The sequence below is a fragment of the Myotis brandtii genome, unplaced genomic scaffold, assembly GCF_000412655.1.
Source record: "Myotis brandtii unplaced genomic scaffold, ASM41265v1 scaffold84, whole genome shotgun sequence".
NCBI classification, from domain to species: domain Eukaryota; kingdom Metazoa; phylum Chordata; class Mammalia; order Chiroptera; family Vespertilionidae; genus Myotis; species Myotis brandtii.
The window spans coordinates 7,402,967-7,430,330 of record NW_005371410.1 but is presented as its reverse complement, the minus strand read 5'-3'; the positions used below and the strand labels follow the sequence as shown (position 1 = coordinate 7,430,330).

The window sequence follows — 27,364 nt, the reverse complement described above, 5'->3', positions numbered from 1 at the left end:
GAAATATACATCTGTCAATCTGCACTGCAGCATCTTTTAGCAAAACAAAGGGTGCCGTGTCCAGATGAATCTGAATATGCTGGCGGCAGACCTCAGACACAACGATGTGGGTTTTCAGGAGAAATCAACGTGACAGCGTTCCCTCACGCACACTTGTTTGTCAGAGGACTTCAAAACAGTGAGCAGAGATCAGCTCAGCACTGCCAGCTGTCTCATGGGCTGCGCCTCTTTGTTTCAGGTGGGACCCTGAGGTTACTCACACTGAGGCAGCTCAGCCCCTGCTCAGCTCCCGTGCCACAGGGAGGGCAGGAATCCTGCCAGGAGGAGCACTTGGGTCCTCGCTCCTACCCACCCCTGGTGGACGCCAGCTGCCTGCACTGCCCGCAGAGGTGAGCCTGGTCCCCGCCCAGGAGAATGACGGGTTAAAAACCCATAGGACGGTTCAATCCAAGGCATTGCTTTGCTGTGGCCTGTGCGCCATTGTATGTTGGAACACATGCTGGTAGGAGACAAAGAGGACACACGTTTATTTTCAAGCGTAGGACTTCGGAACCACTTGGGAAGAATATTCTTGATTGAGAACCAAAACATTCCATGATGCTTAACAAACCTGCAAATTGAAAAATCAGCATCGGCCCGTGCAGCCCGGAGGCAGGAGAAGGACCTATATACCCTGAAACGTTTTTTTTCTCTCTCCAAATATTCCTTAAATGATATTTGTGTGCATTTGCAAAATTACTGCTTTCTGAATCAAAGTGGCAAGCTATTTGCCTCTGAGAACATGTGTTGTGCCGTCAGACAATACCTCAGCCCTGGGCCGCCCGCGACATACCCGGCCGCATCGCATAATGGACAGTCCTGCGAAGGCGCCGCAGCTCAGTCAATGCCTCTGTAATAATATTTTAAAATAAATGATATGCATCATTAAATCACCGAGGATGACTAACTCAATTTTAGAAAACCCACAACTCCAGCAATCATAGTTACAGCTCTGATTTGAATATTTTCCCTTTCACCTGAGCAGCCAGTGGGAGCCAGCCGAGCAGGCAGGCAACCCGGCTGTACTCTCAGAGGGGCAGGAAGGAACCTGTGATTATGTAGTTACAGTAACGTCGGCGAGAAGCCTCCTGTCCGCCTGGGCTTTTTAGGCTTCTCCTTCCTCCCTTCTTGACTTCTTATTTACATATCACAGGCATCCTCTTTGTAAAGTTATTTTAAATAATTTATTAGATTGATCTTTTTAAAATTCTACCCTGGCTAAATGTCATAAGGAAGAAGAAGGAAAAAAAAAAAGTCTTCGAAACTTATATAAAGGTTTCTACTGGAGCAGGCCGGTTACCTGCTTCACTGCTGATATTCTAAAAATACCTCCATGTCCGTACTATTATCCATTCTTCACGTCCAATTGCTCTGTTATGGTAATAGTCAGAAGCACACCATGCAGTAATTACTTACAGCTGACTGGAGAAAAGAATATTCAACTCCCCCACTGTTCCACTAGAAGGTCTTTATGCACTATTAACTCATTCCTGTTTATTAATACTCTACTGGTAATTCAGACTGCTGCCTCTTAGGTTTGTAATAGGAGGACTATTAAACAGCAATTACTGACCATATGGGTTGGCGAATATTTGTTGTTGTTTTTTGGTGGGCTTCTTTTCCCCCCTTCCTTCCAACTTGTTCTTTAAGAAGCCATATTACAACATGGTAAACGTAACATCACATCTGCATGAGATTAACAAGCCTGGCAGTATTTCTCCCTTAGAAAATGTGAATTTATTCCCAGATTATCATTGCTGCCTTAGGAAAAGGAGGTCATGGGAGAAATAAGAAAATGGGGAAGATTGTTCACATGTGGGTAGCCCCCTCCTTTGAAAGATAGTTTGGCTCTTGTGTTCCCTTAGCCACTCAGTAGGCTCTTTCCTCTTACTGCCTTTGAGAGGGCACTCACCCACCCGCCACCACCCTGGACTTCTGAAAAATAAGCAGTCTTATTGAGGAATCCCAATATAATATCAGTTTTTTCATTTCAAGTTTCCTCAAACATGTGGAGATGGACACTTTAAAACTTAACATTTAACAGTCTTATTGAGGAATCCCAATATAATATCAGTTTTTCCATTTCAAGTTTCCTCAAACATGTGGAGATGGTCACTTTAAAACTTAACATTTAAGTCCTAACCAGTTTGGCTCAGTGGATAGAGCATCGGCCTGTGGACTCAATCGTCGCAGGTTCAATTCTGATCAAGGGCATGTACCTTGGTTGCGGGCACATACCCAATAGGGAGTGTGCAGGAGGCAGCTGAATGTTGTTTCTCTCTCATCAATGTTTCTAACTCTCTATCCCTCTCCCTTCCTCTCTGTAAAAAATCAATAAAAATATTTTTTAAAAAACAAAAAACTTAACATTTAATAAATTTGCCTCCCAAAGAGCAAGTATTTGAAACCTGGGAGATGGTGAAAAACTCCTTTAGGGAGAGGGATGGCTTGAGTAATGGGTTCAAGTGAGACAAGCAGGTGGTAAATGATAATTACATTAATAACTAGAGGCCTGGTGCACAAAATTCGTGCACTCGGGGGGTCTCTCAGCCCAGCCTGCGCCCTCTCGCAGTTCAGGAGCCCTCGGGGGATGTCTGACTGCTGCTTAGGCCCTTCCCCACAGGGAGTGGGCCTAAGTTGGCAGTCAGACATCTTTATTATGCTGCAGAGGTGGGAGAGGCTCCTGCAATTGCCACTGTGTTTGCCAGCTATGAGCCCGGCTTCTGGCTGAGCGGCACTCCCCCTGTGGGGGAGCATCTGCCCGCTGGTGGTCAGTGCGTGTAATAGCGACCGGTCATTTTGCTGCTCGGTCGATTTGCATATTAGTCCTGGCTTCTGGCTGAGCAGCACTCCCCCTGTGGGGGAGCGTCTGCCCGCTGGTGGTCAGTGCGTGTAATAGCGACTGGTCATTTCGCTGTTTGGTCGATTTGCATATTAGCCTTTTATTATACAGGATAATGTGTGGCTCTCACACAGGTAGGGAGCACTAAGCATGTGGCAAGCATTAGAAACTTGTAGAAATGTGCCTTTGAGATAAATATGAACCCAGGAACTGGAAATCCATTGGAAGATTATTGGTTAAGATCCAGAAGAGGTAAGTCACTTGACCAGCAACCTCCACCAAGGAGGTGGCAGAGGTGGGTGTCTGGGCTCTCTGACATAGCCAACTTCCACCCCAAAGCAACTGGTTCTTGGGGCTTATCTTCTACTTTCTTCCTTTTCCCTTAAGAAATCATTCTCTCTTTGTGTCCAAATCCTTTTAGCCCTTCAACAGACAGGTCAAACCTCTGACAACTCCAGCTTGCCTCAATCTCACCCTTTCCATCCTGCCAAGCAAATTTAATGTTTACCTTTGGCAGGTGGTTGTAGCTAATTTAGCACTCTTCCTTTGTTACCTGCTGGTGTTGTGTGGGGAAGGTTTTTCTCTCAGATATACTCCAAATCCTTGAAGACAGGAATCCTATTTTTAAACTTTTCTTCTATTTATTCTTGCACCTAGTTTGGTAATGGATGTTCAATTGGTGATAAAGGTTGGAAGAATTCAATGGAAACTTATAAGGAAAAAAAGGCCATTGGTCCCTAAGTTTTCTTATTCTATGGAGATACAGGGCTACAGTTTTGGGGTTAAGTGTGGAAAAACAAAAACAAACCAAAAATAAACAATAACAACAAGATAATAAATCTCAACCGAAAAGCGGAACATGACCAAGCCAATGGATAGCATATAATTGATGTCCAATGAATGAATTGAAATAAACTTGCTAAATCAGAGCCTCATAAGATCCCAGATCTTTGTCAGGGCGGGTCTAAGCCATAGGGAAAATTGCAAGTAATTTATTTCATTGGTGACTTTCTGATTTGAACTAGAATCCTAGGTAGCTTTATGGCCTAGAGGACCTGTAAGGGAAGGAGGGGCTTCTCCCAGAATTTCTGTGGTGGGAACCTTCACCAATGTGATTGACCCTAGACAGGTCAGGCCTACCTGGTGTGATCAGAAATGCACCATCAGGCCCAGCCTGCCCTAAATGTCTTATAGATAGAAGGGCTCCGTAGGCACCTTAGAGATGAGTTACACCAGTGGATTCCCGACATAATTTTGTTTGTTTGTATTACTGTTACTTTAAAACAGAATTTATTTTTATTTTTCTGATTAAGTATTATGCAAGATACTGATGCAGATTAAACTAGAACAGTTCTGGTTGAAGTCAGGTTGGGAGGTGTGGACGTCCAACCTGATATCTCCACTGATAAAGCCACAGAGGCCCCTCTCAGAGACCCCCAGTGTTCCTTGGATGGAAAGCATTTTTTTATTCTAACCCCCTTTTGACACAAATGTGTAGACTGACTGCATAATCTCAAATCCACATGGTTAACTAATAGCAGAAATGTTCCTGGAATCCAATGTCTTGGTTAACTAGCCAAGTTTTTTTGTTTGTTTTGTTTTCTGTACTATCTACCTGAGCTAGTGGATTAAGTCCTTGTCACCAACAGGCCACTTTACTAGGTACATATGTAACACTGGAGGACAGGCCATTGGTCCTCTCTTAACAGAGAGCAGAGACAAGTTTAAAGTCAGATGAGTCAAGTGAGTGAGCAAAAGCTCTGGACTAAGGAGGGATGGCTACTTGAGGATCCTAATGACAAAGCAAATGTGGGATGGGGGTGGTTCATTTCACCTTGGCCACTCCCATACTTTCATGGTTGAAGTCTCAGCACTGGCTTCAGCTCAACTTGGTTGTCCCCTACTTACCTGATCCCATGTTTACACCAATGTTAATCCTGCCTGAGCAGATCTTCCACAGAACTTTTTATGATGCTGGAAATTACGCTTCTCCTAATCACAGCATAATATAGATTATACTATAATCTTTTATGGCACTTAAAATAATATGTGTGTGGGGGGGAGTCCACATTGAAGATTATCCTTTTATTTTTTCACTAACAGAGGCAACAGGATGTAGAAAAAATATGGGATCTGTGTCAAGGGATCTGCATTCTAGACCACATCTTTTCACCAATTAGCTGTGTGTCTTGAGGACATATTATTTAACCTCTCTGTACCCCCATAGCCTCATCCGTAAAATCATGCCCTCTGGCTTAGATTTGCTTCTGAAATACATTTGGCTTTACTGGGCCATCACAAAAATTTAATGCTCTCTATAAGGTAACTCTGAGTTAATTTTATTAAAATAAAGCAAATGATTATAAGTCATATTATGAATAAAATGCTCATATATGCCAAGAATTTTAAATTAGGCTTCCTGACAAAAACATTTATTTCTGATATCAGTGAAAACAGGAGATGAGTCAGTAAAGATGATACTAAGCCTTGTAAATATCATCCAACTGTGACTGGAACTGGGGAACTTTCCCCTTGGGTGAGAACATCTGGGCAGTCTGTTGGCTTCATTTCAGGCATTTGATTATTCAATACATACTTGCTTTGTTCCTTCCATATCTCATTATTCAATTAATAAACACATCTTAAGTTGCTACCAATGATTCATTCAATAAATGTTATTCAATGTATTTTTAAGGAGGAACCTGCTACATATATAACAATGCTTTGATGGTTGATAATAATATCAATAAAAAGATAAGTCCCTGACTGTAAAGAAGTAGTAATCTCATTCAGGAAGGAAAATGTATATGGTAAAAAGATAAATAATTTTATATGACAGTGAATGCTTAGGGTCCAAGAGAAGCATCAAGGGGGAGTAATTATATATGGGCTAAGATGGACAGGAAGCGTTCAGGAATGGCTTCAGTTGCTTCTTGACACATGATAGATAATATCAGGGCAGGTGAAGAGGATGAGAGAGGCCACTTCAGGTGGGGAAACAGTATGTGCACAAGCAGTCAATTGGATGCAATTAAGAAATGTGTGTGTTTTTATTGGTGAAATCACAGAGAACGCTAAAGGACCAACACAGAAAGAAAAATGAGACTGCAGAAAAGCCACTGGAAGAGCAAGTGAGAACAAAAGAGAGGTTGTCAAACATCAGAAAACATGATGGAAGCAGCAGAGCTTGGAGGACCCATGACAAAGGAAGAGACCAGACCCATGCTTCATTTTCTCTTGCTCTGGAGACTGTGGACCTGAAGGTAGTAGAGGGTGCAAAGGAAATATCTGGGGGGAGGATACTAGAGAAAGAGAAGAGTAAAAAGAGTAAAAAAAAAAAAAAAAAAAAGAAACAAAACAAAACAGGGAGAAGACAGAGGGAGAGAATCAGATAAGACAGGGACCCAATACCACGTAGAACCACCCTATTTCTGAGTTTTTCTCCCTTCTACTCTTGAGTTTCGTCCTCCTCCCAAAATGCAGGGAATTGTCTTCATTTTTGAGGGCATCCCATTTCTGATGATGCTGAAACATTTTATAGGCAGGAAAAGTGACATAGAGAGGTTATATAACTTACTCAAAGTCACACAGCTTTTCATGGACAAAGTAGGTAAAAATGAAAATGTGCAAGCTTGACTAGCTTTTTATTTTCCTTCCTCCTTTTTAAAATATATTTTTATTGATTTAGGAGAGGAAGGGAGAGGGAGAGAGAGATAGAAACATCAATGATGAGAGACAATCATTGATCACTGCCTCCTGCACAGTCACTACTGGGGATTGAGCCCACAACCCTGGGCATGTGCCCTGACTGGGAATCAAACTGTGACTTCCTGGTTCGTAGATCAATGCTCAACCCCTGAGCCACACTGGTGGGCTTCTTTCTTTCTTTTTAAATTTTTCCTTTTCTCCCCTCCCTCCGTCTCTCTAGAGGACTTATTATGTGCCAGGCAGCATATCAGCGCTGCACATACCATACTGAACAAATTAAACATACTGAACAAATTAAACAAATTGAACATACTGCTTTCATGAATCACCAGTCTAGTAGGGAAATGGACATCAAACATGTGCATCCACAAACTCATAATTTAAATTGTGGTCAGTACCATGAGTTTTATGAGAAAGTATTAAGGAGTACCTAATTTAGATTATGCAATCAAGGAAGAACTTTCTAAGAAAGACACATTTGTGCTAAGAATTCAGACACAGGGATAAGAGGATTCCAGATAAAGATTTGACATATTCATGGAGCCCAAAAACATTCATATGACTGAAATATATTTAAAGAGGGAAATGGAACAAGATATGGCTGGAGAATGAAGAACCACAGTCTAAATGGCTTTATCAGCAAAGTTAAGAAATTTTGATTTTATTCTAAGCTTAATAGAATACAAAATATAAGCAGTGAAATGACACAATCTGTTTACATTAAAAAAAATAATCTGGACACTGTGGAAAATGTGTTGAAGTGAGGAAGGATGGAAAAGAAGAGGCCAATTGGAAGCCAGGACTGGGGATGGATGATGTAGGTTTGGAGCAGGGTCTGAAAGTGGGAATGGAAAGAACTGGAAGACTCAAATCACATTTTGGAGAAAGCTGAACAATTATTAAATTTGAAGTGTTATGAACTTTGAAATTTCCAATTTCAAACATGAATAACTGGTTAAATATTGTTCTACATGTTGATGGAGAAGACTGGGAAAAGAACAGATTTCGGCAGGAAGATTTGGGGTTTTCTGTAAGAAGATTTTTTTGCATCTTGTGGTTTTGTGACCATAGCAGAGACAATAAGGAAGAAAACATTTACCAGAATCGGTTATAGTTCACATGTCCATGACTTGCCCCACAATTCTACCTGTGATCTCGTTGTTTAAGACCCTCTGAAATGTTACATTCTCTAATAAGTTTTCCTCAATATCTCCCCTAATTGTGGTCCTGGTGATGTGTCCCTAATGCTTTTCTGTATGTGCCTCCATGATGCAGCAAGTTGTCTTATAGTCACTCAAGTATGTGTCTGACTGCCCATCAGCACATGCAGGCAGCTCCACTGCTTAGCACAACACACACACTCAAAGTTGTTTTATTTATTTATTTATTTATTTATTTATTTATTTATTTCCAAGTGATATGAGTGGACATAGAGTCCTTCATTGATGTCATCCACAGCCCTAAAATGAGTATGATTTATTAGGTTAGCTAAACCAACCACATGGATGTTACTTTGTGAAAAAGTGTGAATCATAGGGTTCATGCAATAATAATTAAACCAAGATCAGAAATAAGAGGAAGTATACAAAGTGGGTATTGTTTCCATGTGCCAGCTGGACAACTTGTACATCATTTACAGTTATGGGCTGAATCGTCCTCCCTTCCAAACTTCAAATGGTCAAGCCCTAATCCCAAGTACCTCAGAATTTGATTCTGTTTGGGGATAAGGTCTTTAAAGAGGGTGTTAAGTTAAATGAGATCACTGAGGTGGATCCTAATACAATATTACTCATGTCCTTAAAAGAAAAGATTAGGACACAGATACAAACAGAGAGGGAAGACCATGTGCAGACATTGGGAGAAGATTGCTATTTACAAGCCAAGGAGAGAGGTCTGGGATAGATTCTATCCTTATGGCTCAGAGTAAACCAACCCTTTCAACTATTTGATCTTGGACTTCTAGCCTCCAGAATTGTGAGAAAGTTAATTTGTTGTTTAAGCCACCCAGTCTGTAGTATTTTTTTATGGCAGCCTGGAAAACTATTACACTTCTCTAGGGTTTAAGATTTCTCCCCCATTAATGGGAGTACTTACAGCATCTGTCTGCCATTGCTACAGATTGATGTACACCAAAATCATTCTCAAATTCAGTAGCGTACATTTATGTTCATCCGTGGTTTAGTGAGTCATCTGGAGCAACTCTGCTTTGGCTATGGGGTGACTGGGACAGATCTACTCATTCTGGGACCTAAGTTGAAGGGATGATGACTATCTTGGGAATGTTCTTAATATGGCAATGATAGAAGTGCAAAATAACAGGTCCAAATCCATAAGCATATTTAAACTCCACTCTCAAATATTTCCTATAATACCCCATTCACCAAAGCAAGTCATATAGCGAAGCTCAATGACAACGCATGGGGAAATATACTCTGAGCATCTAGAGGCCATGTCAATCATGCATATAAATGATATACGAGAATGAAGAGTTTGAGACAATAATTTAGTGTAGGATATTTATTATGCAGAAGTAAGAAGCTGGACTGATGACTTTTAAAGCCATTTCTCTCTAAGATGTATGGTTCCATGACACTTACTTAGAGTCTAACTTAATTGAGAGCTTACTATGCGCCAGACCCCCAGCTAATTTCTTTACAAGGGTTAAGTTCTCCAATTAAACCACACAAACCTGTAGCTTACGAAGAACAATGCCCTACATGACCTAATCAAGTGTAACATAATGAATCTTGCTATCACACATCAGATGGTAATTCACCATCCGTAGACACATCAAATACAGGTCCTCAGATTAAGGATGAGGTGCATGGGCATTCCATGCTAGACAAAGAATTCACAAACCAGCCGATTCATTTGACAAATGGCAACCTGCTTGTTTTGACTTTTCCAGAACTCAAATTATAGGACACAAATAAACACACAATTCAGGTCTTGCCTCCAAATGGACACTTGGCTTACCTATCAAGATATATCACAAATGAAGTTTCATAAGATACTTTCATAGCTAAGCTCTACTCAGTGTCTTGTGACTCTAAAGGAGTGACACTCATGTGAGCAAACCTGGAAGATTGGCATGGCCCCTTTCAACACAGCCCCACAAGTGTCAATACCTGTACTCTGGTTTCTCCTTCTGACTCAGGACAGTGTCTAATTTTGCTGAATAAATGTAGGCCAACAATACTAAATAGTCTTTATAAAAGAATTGAGATTCAATAATATTACTGCATGATTCTTACAAGTGACTCTTATGGCCCAAAATTTGGAGCCTATTCCATTAGAAAAAATGTGAAAGAATTGCAAGATTTTAGCTTTGAGCACATAGAAAAGGGGCTGAATTATTTTCCCCTATTGTAGAAATCCTATTAAACAGGTTCAGCTAATATAAAAAACAACAACTGTGAAATGACCTTTTCTAGAATAGCAGAAGTCAGTGTGTCAAGGATGTATGGCACCAATATGACTGTATATTTTTATAGCATATGAATTAAATAACAAGTGAATAAATCTAGAGTCTTGTATAAGAACTGTGTTTACAATGCCCCAAACCAGTTCATAGATCCTTATTAATAATGAGGGTTGGTTTTTTTTACCAAAAGAATACCAAAATTATTGTTAACATTGATCTCCAGACATTTGTAAATTTTCAACCACACTTATGTCTTTCTCCTATGTTTGATCCCTATGATAAATAAGGCAAATTTCTTCTCACTCAATAGAAATAAATAGGGCCCCAGTAACTGATGACATTCATCATAGGTTAAACAAATGACAATTTGGAGCTGGAGGAATCTTCATCTTTGTAGCAATTATTGAGATCTAAAAAGGGAGAGAAGCTACTTAACAGTCCTTTGCACATGTTGATTCTTTCAGTCTGGGTTGTTTTCACTGTAAGATTTAGAAAGGCAATCTGTAAAATGGCCCTGAGGCCCTGAGAAGAATTTCTGAAATGCTATTTTAGGCCCACATAAAGAGCACATACAGTTAGGACAAGAATAACTCTCAGTACTTCAGAGTATGTGCTCACTTCACCATCTAGATTCTTATTTGGTCTTCCATTTTGTGATGGGTTGACAGAAGGTAGTGTAATCACCTTGGTAAAGGACTTCATGCAGGTGATTCTTACAGTAAGTACTTCCACCAAGCATAGAAAACAACCCTGGGCAGAAGCAATGCTGGAGCAGGTGTTATGCTGGTGGAGAAAAGGCATCAGAGTGACATCACTCAATCACGTTGTTTCTCTTATAATAATATATTATTTATTACAAGCATTGCCTTTTTCCGGTCACTTTTTATAAATTTTACTTCGAACATTTTTTTCCCTTTGGGTGTGCCCAAAGCCAGTCATGTTTGCAGAAGGTGAGCCAGATAAATTTTAATCTGTTTTGAATAAAGCCCTTTCCTAAGCTTATTTAGAAGGCAATATAGCAAGACACTTCTCATATTCTTTTTGTCTTTTATTTGGGCTTCTCAAATCCAAAATGTCGCTTTTTATTTTATTTTTATGATTCAAAGATTTATTAAGTCATACATGCAAGACATACTGCTAATTGTATTAGCAAAAGATCAATGTAAAAACACTCCACAGTTCTGCAACTGTTAGAAGGTCCAATTTTGTATTCTTGCCAGTGGGTGAGCTGTACAGAACTTCGTTAGCATGAGCACAGGGTTTACAAACCCCCCTCCCAAAGGAGCCTGGTTAGGCAGAGCAGTAGGAAGTGTGTCTACAGAGGGAGACAGAGGTCAAGGTACAGTGCTGGGCATCTGGCAAGACAGTGGTGGTAAGAATTTTCATACTTTAAGAATATCTAAAATATTTTAAAACTGGTAATGATGAACACCTGATTTTTACATCTAGTTACTAGACAACTAAGGAAAGTACTTATTAGCTTGGAATAGAGGAATGTGAAAACAGGAATGCACTTTTAAAATGTCTCATTTTAGAGCTTAAAGAAAATTAAAACAAAAATTACAAAAAGCCTATTTGTTATGCCCCTTAAACTGAAAACTTTGAAAGGACGTGTCTGAATTAAATGATTCGATGAACACTTTAATAAGCAGGCCATCCGCACAAGTTCACCCAGTGATAAAGGAGAATGTTTCCTCGCATCATACCAACTGGGAGCAAGAGGGATTCCCTTTTCTAGCTATCTTATTTGGAAAAATTAAGCAAAGCTTCCTGATTTTATGCCTTTAAGTGAAGACAACAGAATATGTTAAGTAACCAACTAACATTCTGCTGAAAACCAGACAACCCTCAGGGAGGCCTCATAGAGTGTCAGTTATTGGCTTGTGAGTCCCATCCGACATGTTTGTGACTTGGATAACTTCAATTCTACCCCTTCCCTCACCACTTCAAGCAGCACCGTCACAGTTCAGGCGATCAACAGGGACCTGGAGGAAGAGAACATCCAATGTGCTCCCAGGACTCAGGGAGACAGCATGTCAAAACTGGGGCAGTGGCGCTCTTATGGACTCCCCCGCCTCTGAGATGATGTTCCTTAGAAACTTTCTCCTTCTTTTGAGACTACTGTAGCAAGCCAGCTTGGATGTGATACTATGGAAATGCTATTGACACAGCAGGAAAAAAATCATTTATTTTCCTAAAATGATTATCCTAAACAAAGAATATATCAAAAATACGTCCATTTACCTTAGCAGTTTACTAAACACTGATCGGAGAGAGAAGGTGAAACTTGGAAATTCTGTACTTCATGCTTGCTTGTGTTCTATAATGTGGGTTGGTTGAGTAAGGTCAATTAGAAAGGAAAGTAGGCCAGAGATGAGAGTTAGACAATAAAAAGGAACTTTCTATCAGGCAGTGTCACACATTGTTTATAGTGTCATTATTGGTGTCTAGTGAATCCAGTAGGAACATCAAACATATAAGCAAACAAGTGGTCATGAACATGGTCACTTCACAATTAGCCATGTTAATGGAAGACAAAAATGTAGTAGGGATCTTGAGGGTGTGAAGAATACATACACTTAAATGGATAATTTGTCATTACCTCAGGCTCCTGTTGACATTGCTAATGTTACCTAAGGGCTTTGAATAAAGGGCACAGGCTGAATGAATGAGCAAGAATATTGTAAGTGTATGTAAATGCCATTTAAGGTCAGTGTGATCACTGCAGCTTCTACTACAACTATCAGCTATGCACTGTGTCCTGACCATGTGCCAGGCAATGCTGTAAATGCCCTCTGTATATGAGCTATTTACACCCTCACAACAATGAGAATTATTATTCCCATTTTACAGAAAGTGAAACTATAGCACAGAAAGGTTGAGTAACTTGCTCCTAGGAACATGGAGAACTAGGATCCAACACATTCTTTTGATCCCTCACTATGATGACCTTATACTCTGTCTGTAATGGGAGAACAATATGGAACTTGGACCTGCATGAAAACCCTGTATAGCAAGTTGGCTGCATATAGTTAATTAGCTCATCTATAGGGTGTTATGTTTTAAGGTTTTCCTACCTGATGGTTTAAGAATAATTCCATTATATAGAAACTAGAGCCTGGTGCATGGATTCGTGCACCAGTGGGGTCCCTCAGCCTGGCTGAGCCCTCTTGCAATCCAGGACCCCTCAGGGGATTCGGCCCGATCGGACCAAACCCGGCAGTCCGACATCCCCCAAGGGATGTAGTAGTGCATGAAGCAGCAGGCAGCCAAGGAGGCGGGAGACGCTCACCAGCCTTGAGCCCAGCTTCTGGCTGAGTGGCGCTCCCACTGTGGGAGTGCACTGACCACCAGAAGGCAGCTCCTTTGTTGAGCGTCTGCCCCCTGGTGGTCAGTGAGCATCAAAGCGAACAGTTGAGTGGTTGAGCGGTCAACTGGTCGCTTAGGCTTTTATATATAGATAATTTAGGAATAAACAATTGGACAAATAGTGGTATAATACCATGCTCATTATAATAAGCAACCTTTTTTAGTTCTGTAGGACCTCATTGCCAAATGGTATGTACTTTTATTTCTTCTTTTGAAGTAAACTAATTGTACTTATGAAACATTGGGCAGCCTAGGTACTTGAGTCAATGTACATTTATTTGAATAAAATTTCATTGAAGTACTAGAAGTCTAGGTTTAAAACAATGACTTGGTTTGTTAAAGGGTACCAGAGGCAATTCCTATAATCCATTCCATTTCTGAATTTCTATTATTTATTCTAACAATTTTTGGATAGGAATTGTATGGAACTCATCCTAAAAAAATATAGGTGTCCTATTTTACTGAAGGTTATTACTTTATAACTATGTCTAAAGTCATTCTAGAAAACATAATAAAGAGAAGAGCCCAAGGATTTGAGAGGAGGATTGAAACATGATGATGGAGGAATAACACTTGTAGGCGAAATGAAGATATTTTTTCATCCCTGCTTCAGAATTTTTTTTAGAATGAGCTCCATACAATCCCTATTCAAAAACTGTGAGTGTCCAGTGAAAGTGATGAGAGAGCATGGTGTTTGTGATGGCTCCGACATCCCCCAAGGGATGTAGTAGTGCATGAAGCACTACTATCAAAAACTGTGAGTGTCCAGCGAAAGTGATGAGAGAGCATGGTGTTTGTGATGGGTCCACACACAGTGACATCCTCATCTTTCTAAATAGATGCCATTATCAATAATTTCCAGCCCTTTTCTACTATATACACTTTGGCAGGCCTTTACCTAAACTTAAACATATATATGCCTAAGCAGCCATTATGACTGGTCGACCAGACATCCAGACATCGACTGACCACCAGGGGGGGCAGCAGCTGCCCCCTGGTGGTCAGTGCGCTCCCACAGCCAACTCCCTTGGCTGGCCAACCTCTCACGGTCCCTCCCCCTGGCCGGCCTGCCCTGATCAGCCCTGATCAAAACTGGGTGAGATGGCCCTGATCGCCCCTATCGCCAGCCAGGCGGAGGGACCCCACCCATGCACAAATTCGAATTCATGCATTGGGCCTCTAGTAAGATATAAAAAGAGGAAAACTTCAAAATATTTGCAACTCTTTCTTTAGAATTTCATGCTAATTCTGCCTCCCTCTTTCCTCTTGACATTTATTTCCACGCAAATAATTCTTGTATATTTCCTCCATTGTATTTTTCATAAAGAAAATATAGTGATTATCAGAGATAAGCAGAGGAGATCAAGACAGCTTTACTTTGCTCCATGAAATGCATCCAGACTTGGTTAGATGGAATGCTCTTGAAGACAACACAGAGGTCTATTTATCTTTATTGGTATCTGGCACACATTTGATGCTCAGCAAAATTGTTTATCTGCCTGTATCAATTAATGAGCAAAGAACAATGGATGAAGAAAGTAGATATTTTTGTAAGGTTCTCAAAAACAATTTATAGAACATTTTGGAAATAGGCCCACTTTATTTCCAAAGGAAATTTAACTTTCAAAGTATAAAAAAAATTTACCCAAATGTGATTTTTAGGGGATTTCATGTGATTAACTCTTTACATTATCTGGAGTAATTATACAGAAATCTATATTTATGTAAACACAGTGAATGCATCATAACACTAGAATAAGTGTACAAATACTGCATGTCAAATTAGGTTATAATCACTTTCAAGGGACGTGATTTTCTAGTTAAACAGATTCGTTTACATCTTGTGAAATAAAAAATAAGTGAAAATAACTATATAAAATCAGGCTTACAGCTGGACAGATCTTCTTGGCAATGGTCCAGACACTGAGTGGGAAAGCCCCTCAGCTGAAGAATGCTCGAGATGCCCAGGATGACTTTGTAGAGGAGCTGCTGTCTGCCCCATGTGCCTTGTCCCTGGCTACCTGTGGGGAGATGAGCTGCCTTCATATTTGTGCAGACTCTTCCTGTGAAGGGGATGGGGTAGGTGGGGTGGGGGAAGTGGAATGGAAACTTGCTTTGTAAAACATTTCACCCTTAGGTAGAAAGCAAAATGGAGTAAGTCAGAGATCTTCTAATTAAAATGCAAATAGTAGAGTCCGGGTTTCAGTACGATGGATCATCTGGCCTAATCCTTAACACAGATGAGGAAACCAGCCATAAGGGGAGAAGCAACACCAAAACTGAGACCAGTAACTTTTCTTCCCAAATCTGCTGCTTATTCATGAGATAATTGAAGTTCATCCTTTCAAGGGAAATAATATTTTAAAAGCTGCTCATGTTGATGCGTGTCTCTCAAAAGCACATTTCACATCACCCCGACTTAGCCAACACTTTCTTCAATGTTCCCTTATTTTCATGGCGGAAGAGCATAATTTTAAACCTTGGTTACTACACGGTGTTCTCTCTGGCTAATTATGCTGAACAGTTGCCTTTCATTTAGCTTCCATAAACAGTGCCTTTGGTTACTTTCCCTCTGTGTCGCCTTTATATTCATTTATTATTTTTGTTGATTATAAGAAGTCACTAAGATAGTGATTTTTTTTTAAACCCATAAGATTCTGACTTAGAGGTAGATCTACATTTCTCCTATTGAGTAAAGTACATTTAATTGACATGTATTGTTATTCAAAATATATTTGTTGAATACTTAATCTATGTTGTGCTGTGCATACATTAGTTTTTGTTTGTTTTTTCACATTCCATTGATTGAATTGTCTGAGTAGGGGTTGGCCAACTCTGGCCTGTGAGCCAAATCAGACCTATTGCCTTGTTTTGGCAAATGAAATGTTATTGGAACACTCTCACACTTGTTTGTTTGCATATTGTCAATGGCTGTTTTGCACTACAATAGCAGGGCTGAGTAGTTGTGATAGAAACTCTATGGCCCATAAAGACTAATATATTTGCAATCTGGCCCTTAACAGAAAATTTTGCCAACCCATGGTCTTGAGTGTAAACATTTGATTCTCTAGCTATCTTCATAAGAGAGCCAAATGAAATGGATGACACTCAATTGTAGCTACCTTGAGCACTATTCACTGTCAAGGTTGTGTGGCCAGGAGTCATAACTATGGTACTAAACAATGAAGAGAGAATTACATTGTTCTGAGAAATACAAGGCTTTTCCAACTTCATTTAAATTATTTTCAAACCCTGTTCCTAGAATCAGCCCTAATCTGTACAAATACCACAAACTTGCAGCTTTCGCATTACAAATTTATTGTTATTTCTTTTACCTCTTTTTTTTCAGGAAAAAGGTAATTAGGCTATAAACAGAGGTCTGACAACTAATTTCAGTCAAGGCAAAATTAATACAAAGCAAACAGATAATTTTAGTCATGTGAAATTAAAATAGATATATTTTAATGACATTCTAAAAAATCCAAGTCTAATTTTTTGCCCTTTCTTTCCCCCTACCTCCTCCTGTTCTCATGTGATTCCCTGTTCTGTGTAGGTAGTGACATGTACTAATTTCAGTGAACTGTCAGCTCACTGCTGTGGCTGTCCTCACCTCCTTTCTCCTGTCCCCACTATTGAACTTTGAATGGAGAGTTGCTTTTTCCATTTCCTTCTTAGGGGTTCCTCTAAGCTGAAAAGACAGGACCAGCTGAAGGAAAGGTATTCACTACCCACCCCTTCAATTTTCAAATTTTCATTGACATTAATAAGAGCTGGTGTGCTAAATCTGTATCGGAGATTCAAGAATTTACAGGTTAGAGGCATTGTGGGTGTGGATGTGCATGTGTGCATGTATTTCTAGGGGGGAAATTCAACACTGCTGTGTTCTGTCACTCCAGGAACATATTAAATATGCATCTCAGTGTCAGCAGCACCTTGAGAAGTTATCTCCAAAAATTATCACCTGCCTTCTGAAAACCATAACCCTAAAAATATTGATTGGTTAAAAGGCAGGATCTGAAGGCATGAGTCAGTGTCTCTGTGGATTATCCTAATCAAATAATGATAGTATTAACCCGGATACTCACTGATCTGCCAGTATTTGGTTTGAAATGTAGGCATCTCAACTGAAGTTATGTGTTTCATTCTTTTGAATATTTCTCCCAGACATTTAAATACATTACCACTAAGGCAGAACCAAGGAAAGCATAAAAAGCGTTTTAGGGAATAAATTCAGCAAGTTTCCATTTGTACCAGATAGTAAAATTGTTGACATGCATTATGAGGCATGTATATATTTCAGACAGTCAGGTCTCAGTCACATGCTCAAGGTGGGGTATTTTGACTGCCAAGGGGTTATGTAGAAAGGTCTCAGACATTTTAGGTAACAGTATTTACTAATACATATACAGAGTTTCCAAGCCAGAAAAAAAATTGTATTTCATTAATTATGTTATAAATGTAGCTTCAATGAAGGGTAACCAGCTAAATACACGATGAAATGACTGGTAGGAATTCTCTCCATCGAAGTGTTGAGCTTTTTTTTTATTTAGAGACATGCAATTTTATTTAGAGGCACTTCCATTACTAAGGAGGCTATGAGTTGATAGACTGTGTCTTAGAATTAACTACAGTGGTGAAAACACAAATTGCAAACCAGCATGAAGTCACAAAGAGAAAGGAGATATGAAAAGAGAAGTAAAAGTCGGGGATTCACATGCACTCTTCATTTTCCTTTACAAAAATAAATACTGGACCAGCTGCTTAGAGTCCAACCTCAGTTGGAGCAAGCCTAATCGTTGTTAGGCAGAAGTGCCACACAAGCCTTCCTTTCTCTTCTCATCGGCTTCTGTTTCCAGAGGAGCCTGGATTTTTGTTGGAGGCAGATGATTATTTTTCTCTGTTTGATGTGCTTGGATGAAATATGGTTGGTCAAGAAAGGGAAATCCAGGACTGGAAAGTGTTCTGGCCACAAATTGTTTGTGTCGGTCACTGAGGAAGTTCCAATGTAACACTCTTTGTAGCTGGGGGAGGGGGTGAAGAGGGCTTGGGGCTCACTTAACCACCATCCTTGAAGCCTTTTGGAGTCACTCCACTTCTCCCAAGAGGTAATGGGGAAATCTTGCACAGATTCAAATTAAGCGTTCATCCTCACAAGATAGTGATAATACTTCTTCCTCTTTTCCTAATTTCTTGACTGATTTTTCTCAAGATTCGGGGAATAGTATGTAAGTTTCTCACAAATGACCAGGAAAGACTTTTCTCAGGAAAACCCTAATGACAAGCTATTGAAGAATCATTCCAGGAATTCTGTTGTGTACCTCTTAGTGTTTCCTATAGTGACATTAAGACATCTTTGTTGATTACATAAATGATTTTTAAATAAAACATGAGGAAATGTAGCTTTTATTTTGCATATCCCTTTTGGTTTATCAAGTGATCCCATGGCTATTAGCTCTTTTGCTATTAGCTCTTTTGCTATTAGAAGAAAAACCCACAGCAGAGGGAACTTTATTATCCTCATTTTAGACTTGAGGAACAGACTCCAAGGCAAAGATTTGGCACAGGTTGGGTGGCTGGGGATTGCCAGATTCTTGACTAAGACTCATGTCTCTAGATTTACAAGCATCATGCTAAGTTTCCCACCGTTCTATAAAATCTTCAAGACATTTATACAATGTCGAAAACTTTCCTATTGGCCTTTTTTTTTTTTTAACCTCCAGAGACCCCACTTCAAAGTAAAGCCAGTTGAAATCTCCAAAGCATGTCCAAATTGCTGGAAGTCGTGGTGTGCTGGAGTTGGCTCTGCTCACACGAACCAAAGGAGCCCGTCTCTTCCCACTTCCATGTTCAGTGGTATCCGGTTGGTAGCTTGAAACCGGCCATGCCATGAATGTTTACACCATGGAAACGGGCAAACATTCCAAGTCAGAGAGAGCTGATTGTCATCTCTCCAGAGGGTTGGGTGTCAAACATCGATCAGCACACCACTGATTAGAAATCTGGGCACCCAGGCAAAAATCCTGCAGCTGGGCTCTTCATACTTAGCATATGTTCCAATGCACTTGATTTGTAAAACACCAAGTTTCTTTGTGAATCCTTTGGAGTATGTCTTCTTGTAGTCTTTTGAAACTCTATGTGGGAGAGTATCAAAGTTTCTTCTCCAAGAAGGAGAGCGAGGTCTGGGAATAAATTTTGCTGCTTGTTTAAGCCTATGGGTGTTTGTGATCCTGTGATTGCACTTTAAATTACACATCATTTTAAACAACTGTGTAAAAAGAGTTTTAAAAGTTTAATGGTGCTGAACCAAGAATAGGAATTAAAAATTGAAAGGAAAATACGAAATTATACCTTGTTTTTTTCTGCTTTAAAAAATAAGTTTCCTTCTCATTTGCAATTAAGATGCTCAGAATTTGCATAAAATGTGTAAAATTAGAGATAATTGAACTACAGTAGCTATAAAAGTGGCTTTTTCATTTAAAAAATAAATCAGATGTCCACTAAAAGGGTGTAAGAGCCATTCCCCCCCCCCCTTCTCTCTCTCCTGTTTGGGTCTCTGGTATTTTTTACACGTTTATAACTGATTTTTATTGCCAAACAATCCGTGGAGTTTGTAGCAGCTCTGAGACGGCAGCTGGCCCAGGCAGGCCTGTTAACTCTGGCACGTTAAGGACCCTTCAGAAGATTTCAAATCCAGCCTCAGGATTCAGGTCAGTAGATCAAATCCAGGGAGACCTTTGGGGAGGGGGTTGGGGAGGGGGGCTGCACGGGGGATGGAAGGAAAGGGAAACATGGGGAGAAAGGAAGACAAGAAAAGCTCAAGTACAGAAATGCCTTCCAACTAAATGTGAAAGGCATAATAGCTGACTTTGTTTCCCTGTACCAGGGTTTCCCCTGGGCACATCGCGTTTAAGAGGGCCAATCAGGAAAAGAGTGCACCAACCTCCAAAGTGGCCACAAGAGATGGTTCTAAATCTAGACTGATGTTTGTGTTCGATTGAAGGAGACTTTCTTCCCAAGGTGAGGTGCAGCCTCCATTCTGAAGGTAATCTCAGGACCAGTCCTGAGCAACTTCATGAAACAGGACTAATCTCAGGCCTTTTCTCTGTCACCCATCACTGAGATGGGCTTTACAAGCAGATGATGATGCACTGACCAATGGTACTATTTGTGTGCTGCCCTCCTGAGATGTTGATAATATTGAATACTGTAGGCACGCTCTCCTTTCTGTCCTCTTCCATGAAAGCATAAGCACTTCAAAGGCAGAGACTATGCTTATCAGCAGACCTTTGTGTGTGTGTGTGTGTGTGTGCGTGCGTGTGTGTGTGTGTGTGTGTGTGTGTGTGTGTGTGTGTGTGTTGGTGGGGGGAGGTTCTCACAGTGCTAAAATGTGATATCCAAAGTGCCCAAGTGAGGAGAAATGTTCAATTCTCAGACATGTTACAAAGCTTTCAAAGCTATTTACATGGAAAAATGCTAGCTGTAGTTCTCTACCTTCTGATAAAGAGTAAAATATTACAGTTTTAAAAAAATATATGATAAGTAAAAACAAAGATAAGTGGTCTCTTCAAGTAGAGCGAGACTTCCCATACTCAACCATTTCATGTGACCCTCAGATATCTTCTCATGCCATATTATGCAATAGGTCCCAGAGCATCTAGAACAGTGGTTCTCAACCTTCCTGATGCCACGACCCTTTAATACAGTTCCTCATGTTGTGGTGACCCCCAACCATAAAATTATATTTGTTGCTACTTCATAACTGTAATTTTGCTACTGTTATGAATCGTAATGTAAATACCTGATATGCAGGATGTATTTTCATTGTTACAAATTGAACATAATTAAAGCATAGTGATTAATCACAAAAACAATATGTAATTATATATGTGTTTTCCGATGGTCTTTGGCAACCCCTGTGAAAGGGTCGTTCAACCCCCAAAGGGGTCTCGACCCACAGGTTGAGAACCGCTGATCTAGAAGGTATGTAGGAAATATTTGTTGATTTAATTTGACATTCTTTATTCTCACAAACCCAAGCCTTCACGGTCAGCTCTGTCTGGAGAGGCCTCTTTACTGCTAATGTGCCTACTCAATCCACATCATATCTCTTTAAAATAGTAAAATAAAACATCCTTCAGTACCCTTAGACTTCCTCCTTTGGAAGTGATTAGCTGATCTGACCATAGGGACCTAGTAGCTTGTTTACTTTAAATTTGGGGCATCCTGGAGATGACATGTCAACTGCTAGTAGTGACTCTGCTGGCATCTGAGACCTCACAGAAGGCTGGTGGGAAGGAAGCATAAATCCTGAATCCCGCAAACTGCACTACCCAGAGACCTATCTGCTCCATTTTTCCACTCGGCCAACCTGGATGTGCCCCTCATTCGTAGGGATACCTATTTTACTTATGCCATGGCATGTCCATTTCCCAGAGAGAACCAACATAACCCTAAACTTATTTTAACACATTCTATTTTCTGTAAAGATGTGTGACTGAAAATTATTCGTAGTTCATAACATGTATAACATAGACATACAATATAATATATATGATACTAGTACATAATGAATCTTTATATAGTCTAACCCAAAGTTCTTAGCATACTAGGAAAGGTCTGAAAATGTTCTGTGAAAATACATCTTGAAGAATGAAGGATGCAGAAGAGCATCTATGCTGAGAGAGGATGGGAATGCTTGAATGACCTCTGGGACTGGAAATTGGCACCAGTGGGTGAGAGAGCTGAAAAACATACTATGTGAGCTCAGAATCTTTCTCAACACAGTGATCCAAGAAGCAGTTAGGTGAGGTTGTCCAGAGTAGCAATGACACTCAATATTTATTAGAGAAAAGTATGGTATATACTGCTGAAAGTAAAATGTTCAAGTTTCTGGATCTTTTTGAAGTTGGTGAGCAGAATCTCTTTCAAACCTTTGGAAAGACATGTGCTCTATAGATATGTAATTTAGTTATTTTCTTCCTTAGGCTCCACCACCAGCTTATCAGTCTGTTAGCATGGGCATGTAAAAATGCAAAACTAGCTTTCATTAAAAGTAGAAAAGGCATTAAAAAATAAACAGGAGTGAAATGTATACCACACGATCTTCAGAGTTTCTTCCAGAGAATCTCAAACTTGGATTTCAATTTTCTATTTAACTCTCTATTGTCAAACATCATCCTTCACAGGCCCACCTGTTAAGTGTGGCAGCCATGAAGGGGCTCCAAGATGCTTGAGGGCTTTGGGGCGCACCATGGCTCATTTGGGGGCCACTTTACCTTCATATGTTCACTCAGACTTTCCCTGTGTGATTATTGAATGCCCCCTCCCATGGGAAATGACCCCTTAGTGCCTTCTCTCCAACTAGGGAACTTCCATTTTAACCTGCCTTCTATGAATGTAAATTCTATTAACTTTTCAAGAGTCTTTTGTATATAATATGGAAACTTCAAGCAGAAGACCCAAGGCATTTTCTTTCATCAACCTGATTCTAATTGCATCAAAGCACTAAAAGGAAACCCACTTGGTTGTTTTACTTGTCCAGGACTCTACTTACTCTGAAGTGCTTTCAAAAGCCACCTCTCTGATTTGAAGATGCCACTGCGGAATTATGTAATTGGACCAACAGTTGCCAATTCTCTAAATTCTTGCTACCCCACATTGTCGTAGAGCAGGCTACTGTTTCGCAGACCATCTTTATTGCTTAAATGGCAACATTATCACTGTGTACACATTAGGACAAGCAAATGGGCCCCTTAAGGGAAATAAGGGTTCAAATAACCCAGACAAGGTAGCCCCACTGAATTGAGGATTCACCCTTCTTACAACCTTATTGCTTTATGGCACATGCGCTACTGGAAGGGACAGAATGCTTCAAGTGTGTTTCTACTGATCCTGCTGGCAAATCACAGTTTTATTACAGTAATGAGCCTGACCATATTTCTGTGCTTATGCATATTAGGCACCAAATGTATTTTCTGGCCCGCCAGCCTGTGGTAGTAACTAACGTAAGCAATTTGTCCCGGGTTACAGTGTGTGTGCATGCATTAGGTAGGAGCATGTTAGTTGCTTTGGGTTATAAAATACTACATGTTTCATCACGCGTACTTTTATACGCACAACTTAACTGTATGCAAAATAGCTTGGCAATTAACCAATGCAACTTATTAGTTTACTATAGGATGATTGCATAAACGTATGAATTGGGGACAGCCACAAGTTCAATTCAGCAATATTAAAAATGTCCTAAGATTATTAAACATCTGAAAAAAATGCTAACTTTTTTCCCCCTGTGGTGTAAATGTTAAGGTTTTTTAAAAAATGTACTGATTCTGCTCTCATTTTCATTTCTGAAAATAACCCCGAGTGACATCCGTTTGAGGCTGTGGGTTTTTAGACCATGAATTTTCCCATACTCATTGTGAGCTGATATTTGACCTTTGACCCCATCAGCTTTTAGGGAAAGGTGAATGGTCATTATTCTAATTTCTTCCTCAGGACCATATTTTATGTATGCCATTTATTGGATCCCTGATTATTAAAAAAATGACATCAGCATAATTCAGCTCAACCCCTGGACACAATGTATTTTCTTCTCTCTTTAACCAGGGGGATATAAAGCTCGGTGCTGTTGATTTGATTACATGACTATATAGAAAGCATACTAATTTAGGGGCTCACTCCAAAAGAGCATACACATGGAAATATGTCCTCCTGAACATGTCATTAAAATGGACTCGTACTTTCACTCCCCTGCAAGCAAACAAAACGAAGTACATAAATAAAGCATTAGGATTTGTGGAACACCCCTGCTGAAGGTACGCTGGCGGTTGCTATGTCCACACACATCACTTATTATCAAGTGTCAGAGAATGACTTTTTTTTTCTCCATTCAGGTTGGAGTTATGTAAATGACCACACAGGACAGGCCTTTATTCAGTCACTCCTAGAGCTGGAATCATGTTTGCAAGAGCTGATCACGTGAAATAACACGGAATAAGTGGGCTTATTCCTTCTGAAGCTTGCTTTCCAGTACTGCTATTCCTCCTGCTGTGTTTTTAAGTAATACAATAAAACAACACGAATGCCTTTGTGGCTAAAACATTGTTTCAGAAGGAACATGACTGTTTTATTCTTGTCCTTAATCTCTTCTACATTGAATATTTGAAAACAGGAACAGCTCTCTGGCCTATGTGTATGCAATAGGTGATCTGCTTATGTTTTCTATCCCCTCACCCCCCATTATTCCTGCACAGAAGGGGGGAAGAATGGGAGAAAACCCGTGTTGATAATAGCAACACCCCAATAAATATACAACCAAGACTGAAAAGTGCCTTTGCAGTCCCGTCACAGATTAATATGGCTCATGATAGATACTTAGTTCTCTGACAGTTTCCCCTGCACCTTCACTGGGAAGTTGATAGAAATTACTCCAGCTGAATGCTTAAAGCAGATGTTATCCCATTAATTAGCTCTGGACCCCGGTACACTTGAGACTTTCCCATTTTCAGGCCGAAAGGAATTGGTCCCAGTGAGCGTGCTCCATATCCACATTTAGTATCATCTCATAAACAGCAGTGAAAACACAGCAGGCCCTTGATGAAGATACATTAGCTTATTTCTAATTTAAAGTTATGTTGCTTAACCTTAATGTAATTGGTCACCGGTGGCCAACTGTTTGTATAGTGTGTTGATGACCAAAGAGATGTAATAAATTATAAAACTCTCTGCTTAAATGGAGGGAACAACTGTTTTGTTAAAAGCTTTGCATGTAATAATGGTAAAATAATTGCACCTCAAGCCGAATAACTGTGAAGCTGTTAATACTAACAACAGAGTTGTTCTCAGGATAGCTGTCCATCCCCACTTAAAACAAATACAGGAACCCGGCTCTTATATTTAGCCAAAGACTAACTTTGAAAGTTGAATCTCACATTGAATAAAATTAAAGAGATAGTCCATCGATTATCTTATTTGGGGGATGATGGTGATGGGTAGTGAGTGGGGTGAATTAAAATAATCAATAGTTATGGTTAACTCGGAAATTAATGGCACAAATAACTCTATTCTTCACATCGGTTTGTAGTCACGCCTTTAAAGAAGACTTGATTAGCTGGTAGGATAACTGGGATAGTAATCAAGTATGAAAGTAATTGACACAACTTTAATGTTTAATAATGAATAGTATGCCAGGGGCAGAATAAAGAGAAACTTGTCTCCTTCCCTGAGAACAAGTACTGACTTAAAATTTCTTAGGCCAAATATAGATGGCAATTACTCGAGGCTTGTGAACCACCACTCCAGGATTGCAGTTCAAGTTATCAATATGGTAAAGTATGAAATCACACGCTTAACATCATTCAATCTATCATGAGTAACGATACTGATTCCATAGGTTTCCTATACGTTGCTGTTGAAAATCTATTCTCTCCTTTCCCTCTGAAAGGCTTAAGATACAAAAGTGAAATAAACACTTGGGTGCTTCAGTGTCTATGTTCTTTATTTTCGTCCTGGTTGGATTGTGTTCACTAGCTTTGCTCTAACAAGGAGGAAAAGGAAAAGTTTTTGCTCTCCTCAAAAGATAGTTCTTTTCTCTAGACATTTGCATTTGGCATTTGGATCACTTCCAAAGGGTACTCACTCCACAATAGAGAAAAACACACACACACACACACACACATTTCTCTCCCTTCTCACATTACATTTCTTAGAAAGACTTTCCAATAATTTAAACTATTTACAGTACCTCTAGGTCATTATTTCCCTGGACTCCACTGAAATACCCTGGGACACTATTTATGGCTGACTTCTGAGTTACCTTACAGGATCAGTTTACAAAACGGAGACTTCACCATGTGAAAGTCATTATTTTGTTTAACACAACTTGCACTGTTAAGGTTTTCTTGTTTTTTTTTAATTTTCCACTTTCACACAAACACTGCCGCGGTTGGGAGTGTTAGTTAAGAAAACCCCAGAAGCTCTGATGTGAAGATAGGTATCTCTCCAGGGTCAATCTATCAATATTATTTGGGGCTAACTCATAAAATCAAAGATACTGATGAGAAAACAACAGGAGTAAATGTGCGGGTTTTTTGTTTTACTTCCAGAAAAAAATCTTGCTATGAAATTAATAATTCTGTCTTATGAAGAGTAACCTACCTCTAAGCAGTCAGCTGACAGAGGGCTATCCCATGAAGACCATGCTAATTGAAGCTGTAAAAGGGCAAGTCCCCAAGTTTGTTTGGAGAACACGTGCCCTGGGAATAACTTCAGAGTTACCCTTCTTAATAGTAAAAATGACTCTGTTGCTGTTCCAACTAAAAATCAATGTGGCTCACAATTTTAATAAGGAACATGAATCTGAAAATGTGTTTAGTATCAGGTTATATAAACACACCCTAATGAGATACCATAAAATCCATCACATTAAAGGCTGGTTTCCTGCAAGGTATATTAGCTAAAAATGCTCCATATATTAGGTCAGTATACAACAGTACACATAATAAAGCAGCTCTGTCAAGATAAGATGCATGTTGTGCCCCTTAAAACTGTTATGTTTTGCACATTTTATAAGGTTCCTTGAATACATGAATAAGATAAGTTATTCCCATCTCTTTCTTAAGCAATCTCAGAAATGGCTATGACCTGAAATTGGAATTCTTGTAAACACCCATCCGAAGAAAATGTGTGCTGCTCTGTTTTAAAGAGACGGTACATGTTTAATTATCCCAACTTCTTCTAGCAGAATACTATTAACATGCACATTAGCATCATCTCATTGGTTCATCCTGCTGCTCCACCTTAGGGGCAGCAGTAGGAGCTAATCTTATTGCTCCCATGCGCATAATAATGAAATTTGGTCTTGTCTCAAGGCAGTGTGCTTTGGTCTAAAGTACAGCTGGAGACATTACCGTTCTGGAGAATTTCTGACCAATTCATTGTGAAAGATAAAGAAATAAAATAAAATATCGTCCCAAACAACAACT

General features: G+C 39.7%; 1 long non-coding RNA gene across 3 annotated transcripts in view; it reads left to right on the top strand.

Annotated features, from left to right (window-relative positions):
• Positions 1 to 27,364, top strand: part of LOC102261067 — a 392,744-nt gene that overhangs the window by 346,793 nt on the left and 18,587 nt on the right. For 2 of the 3 annotated variants that reach the window (XR_314626.2, XR_314625.2), the window contains exon 6: positions 239 to 1,612. The exons of the other annotated variant lie outside the window; for it this stretch is intronic. This is a non-coding gene — a long non-coding RNA (uncharacterized LOC102261067). Of the gene's footprint in view, positions 1 to 238; positions 1,613 to 27,364 lie in introns of those variants that run through there. 3 annotated transcript variants of the gene reach the window in all.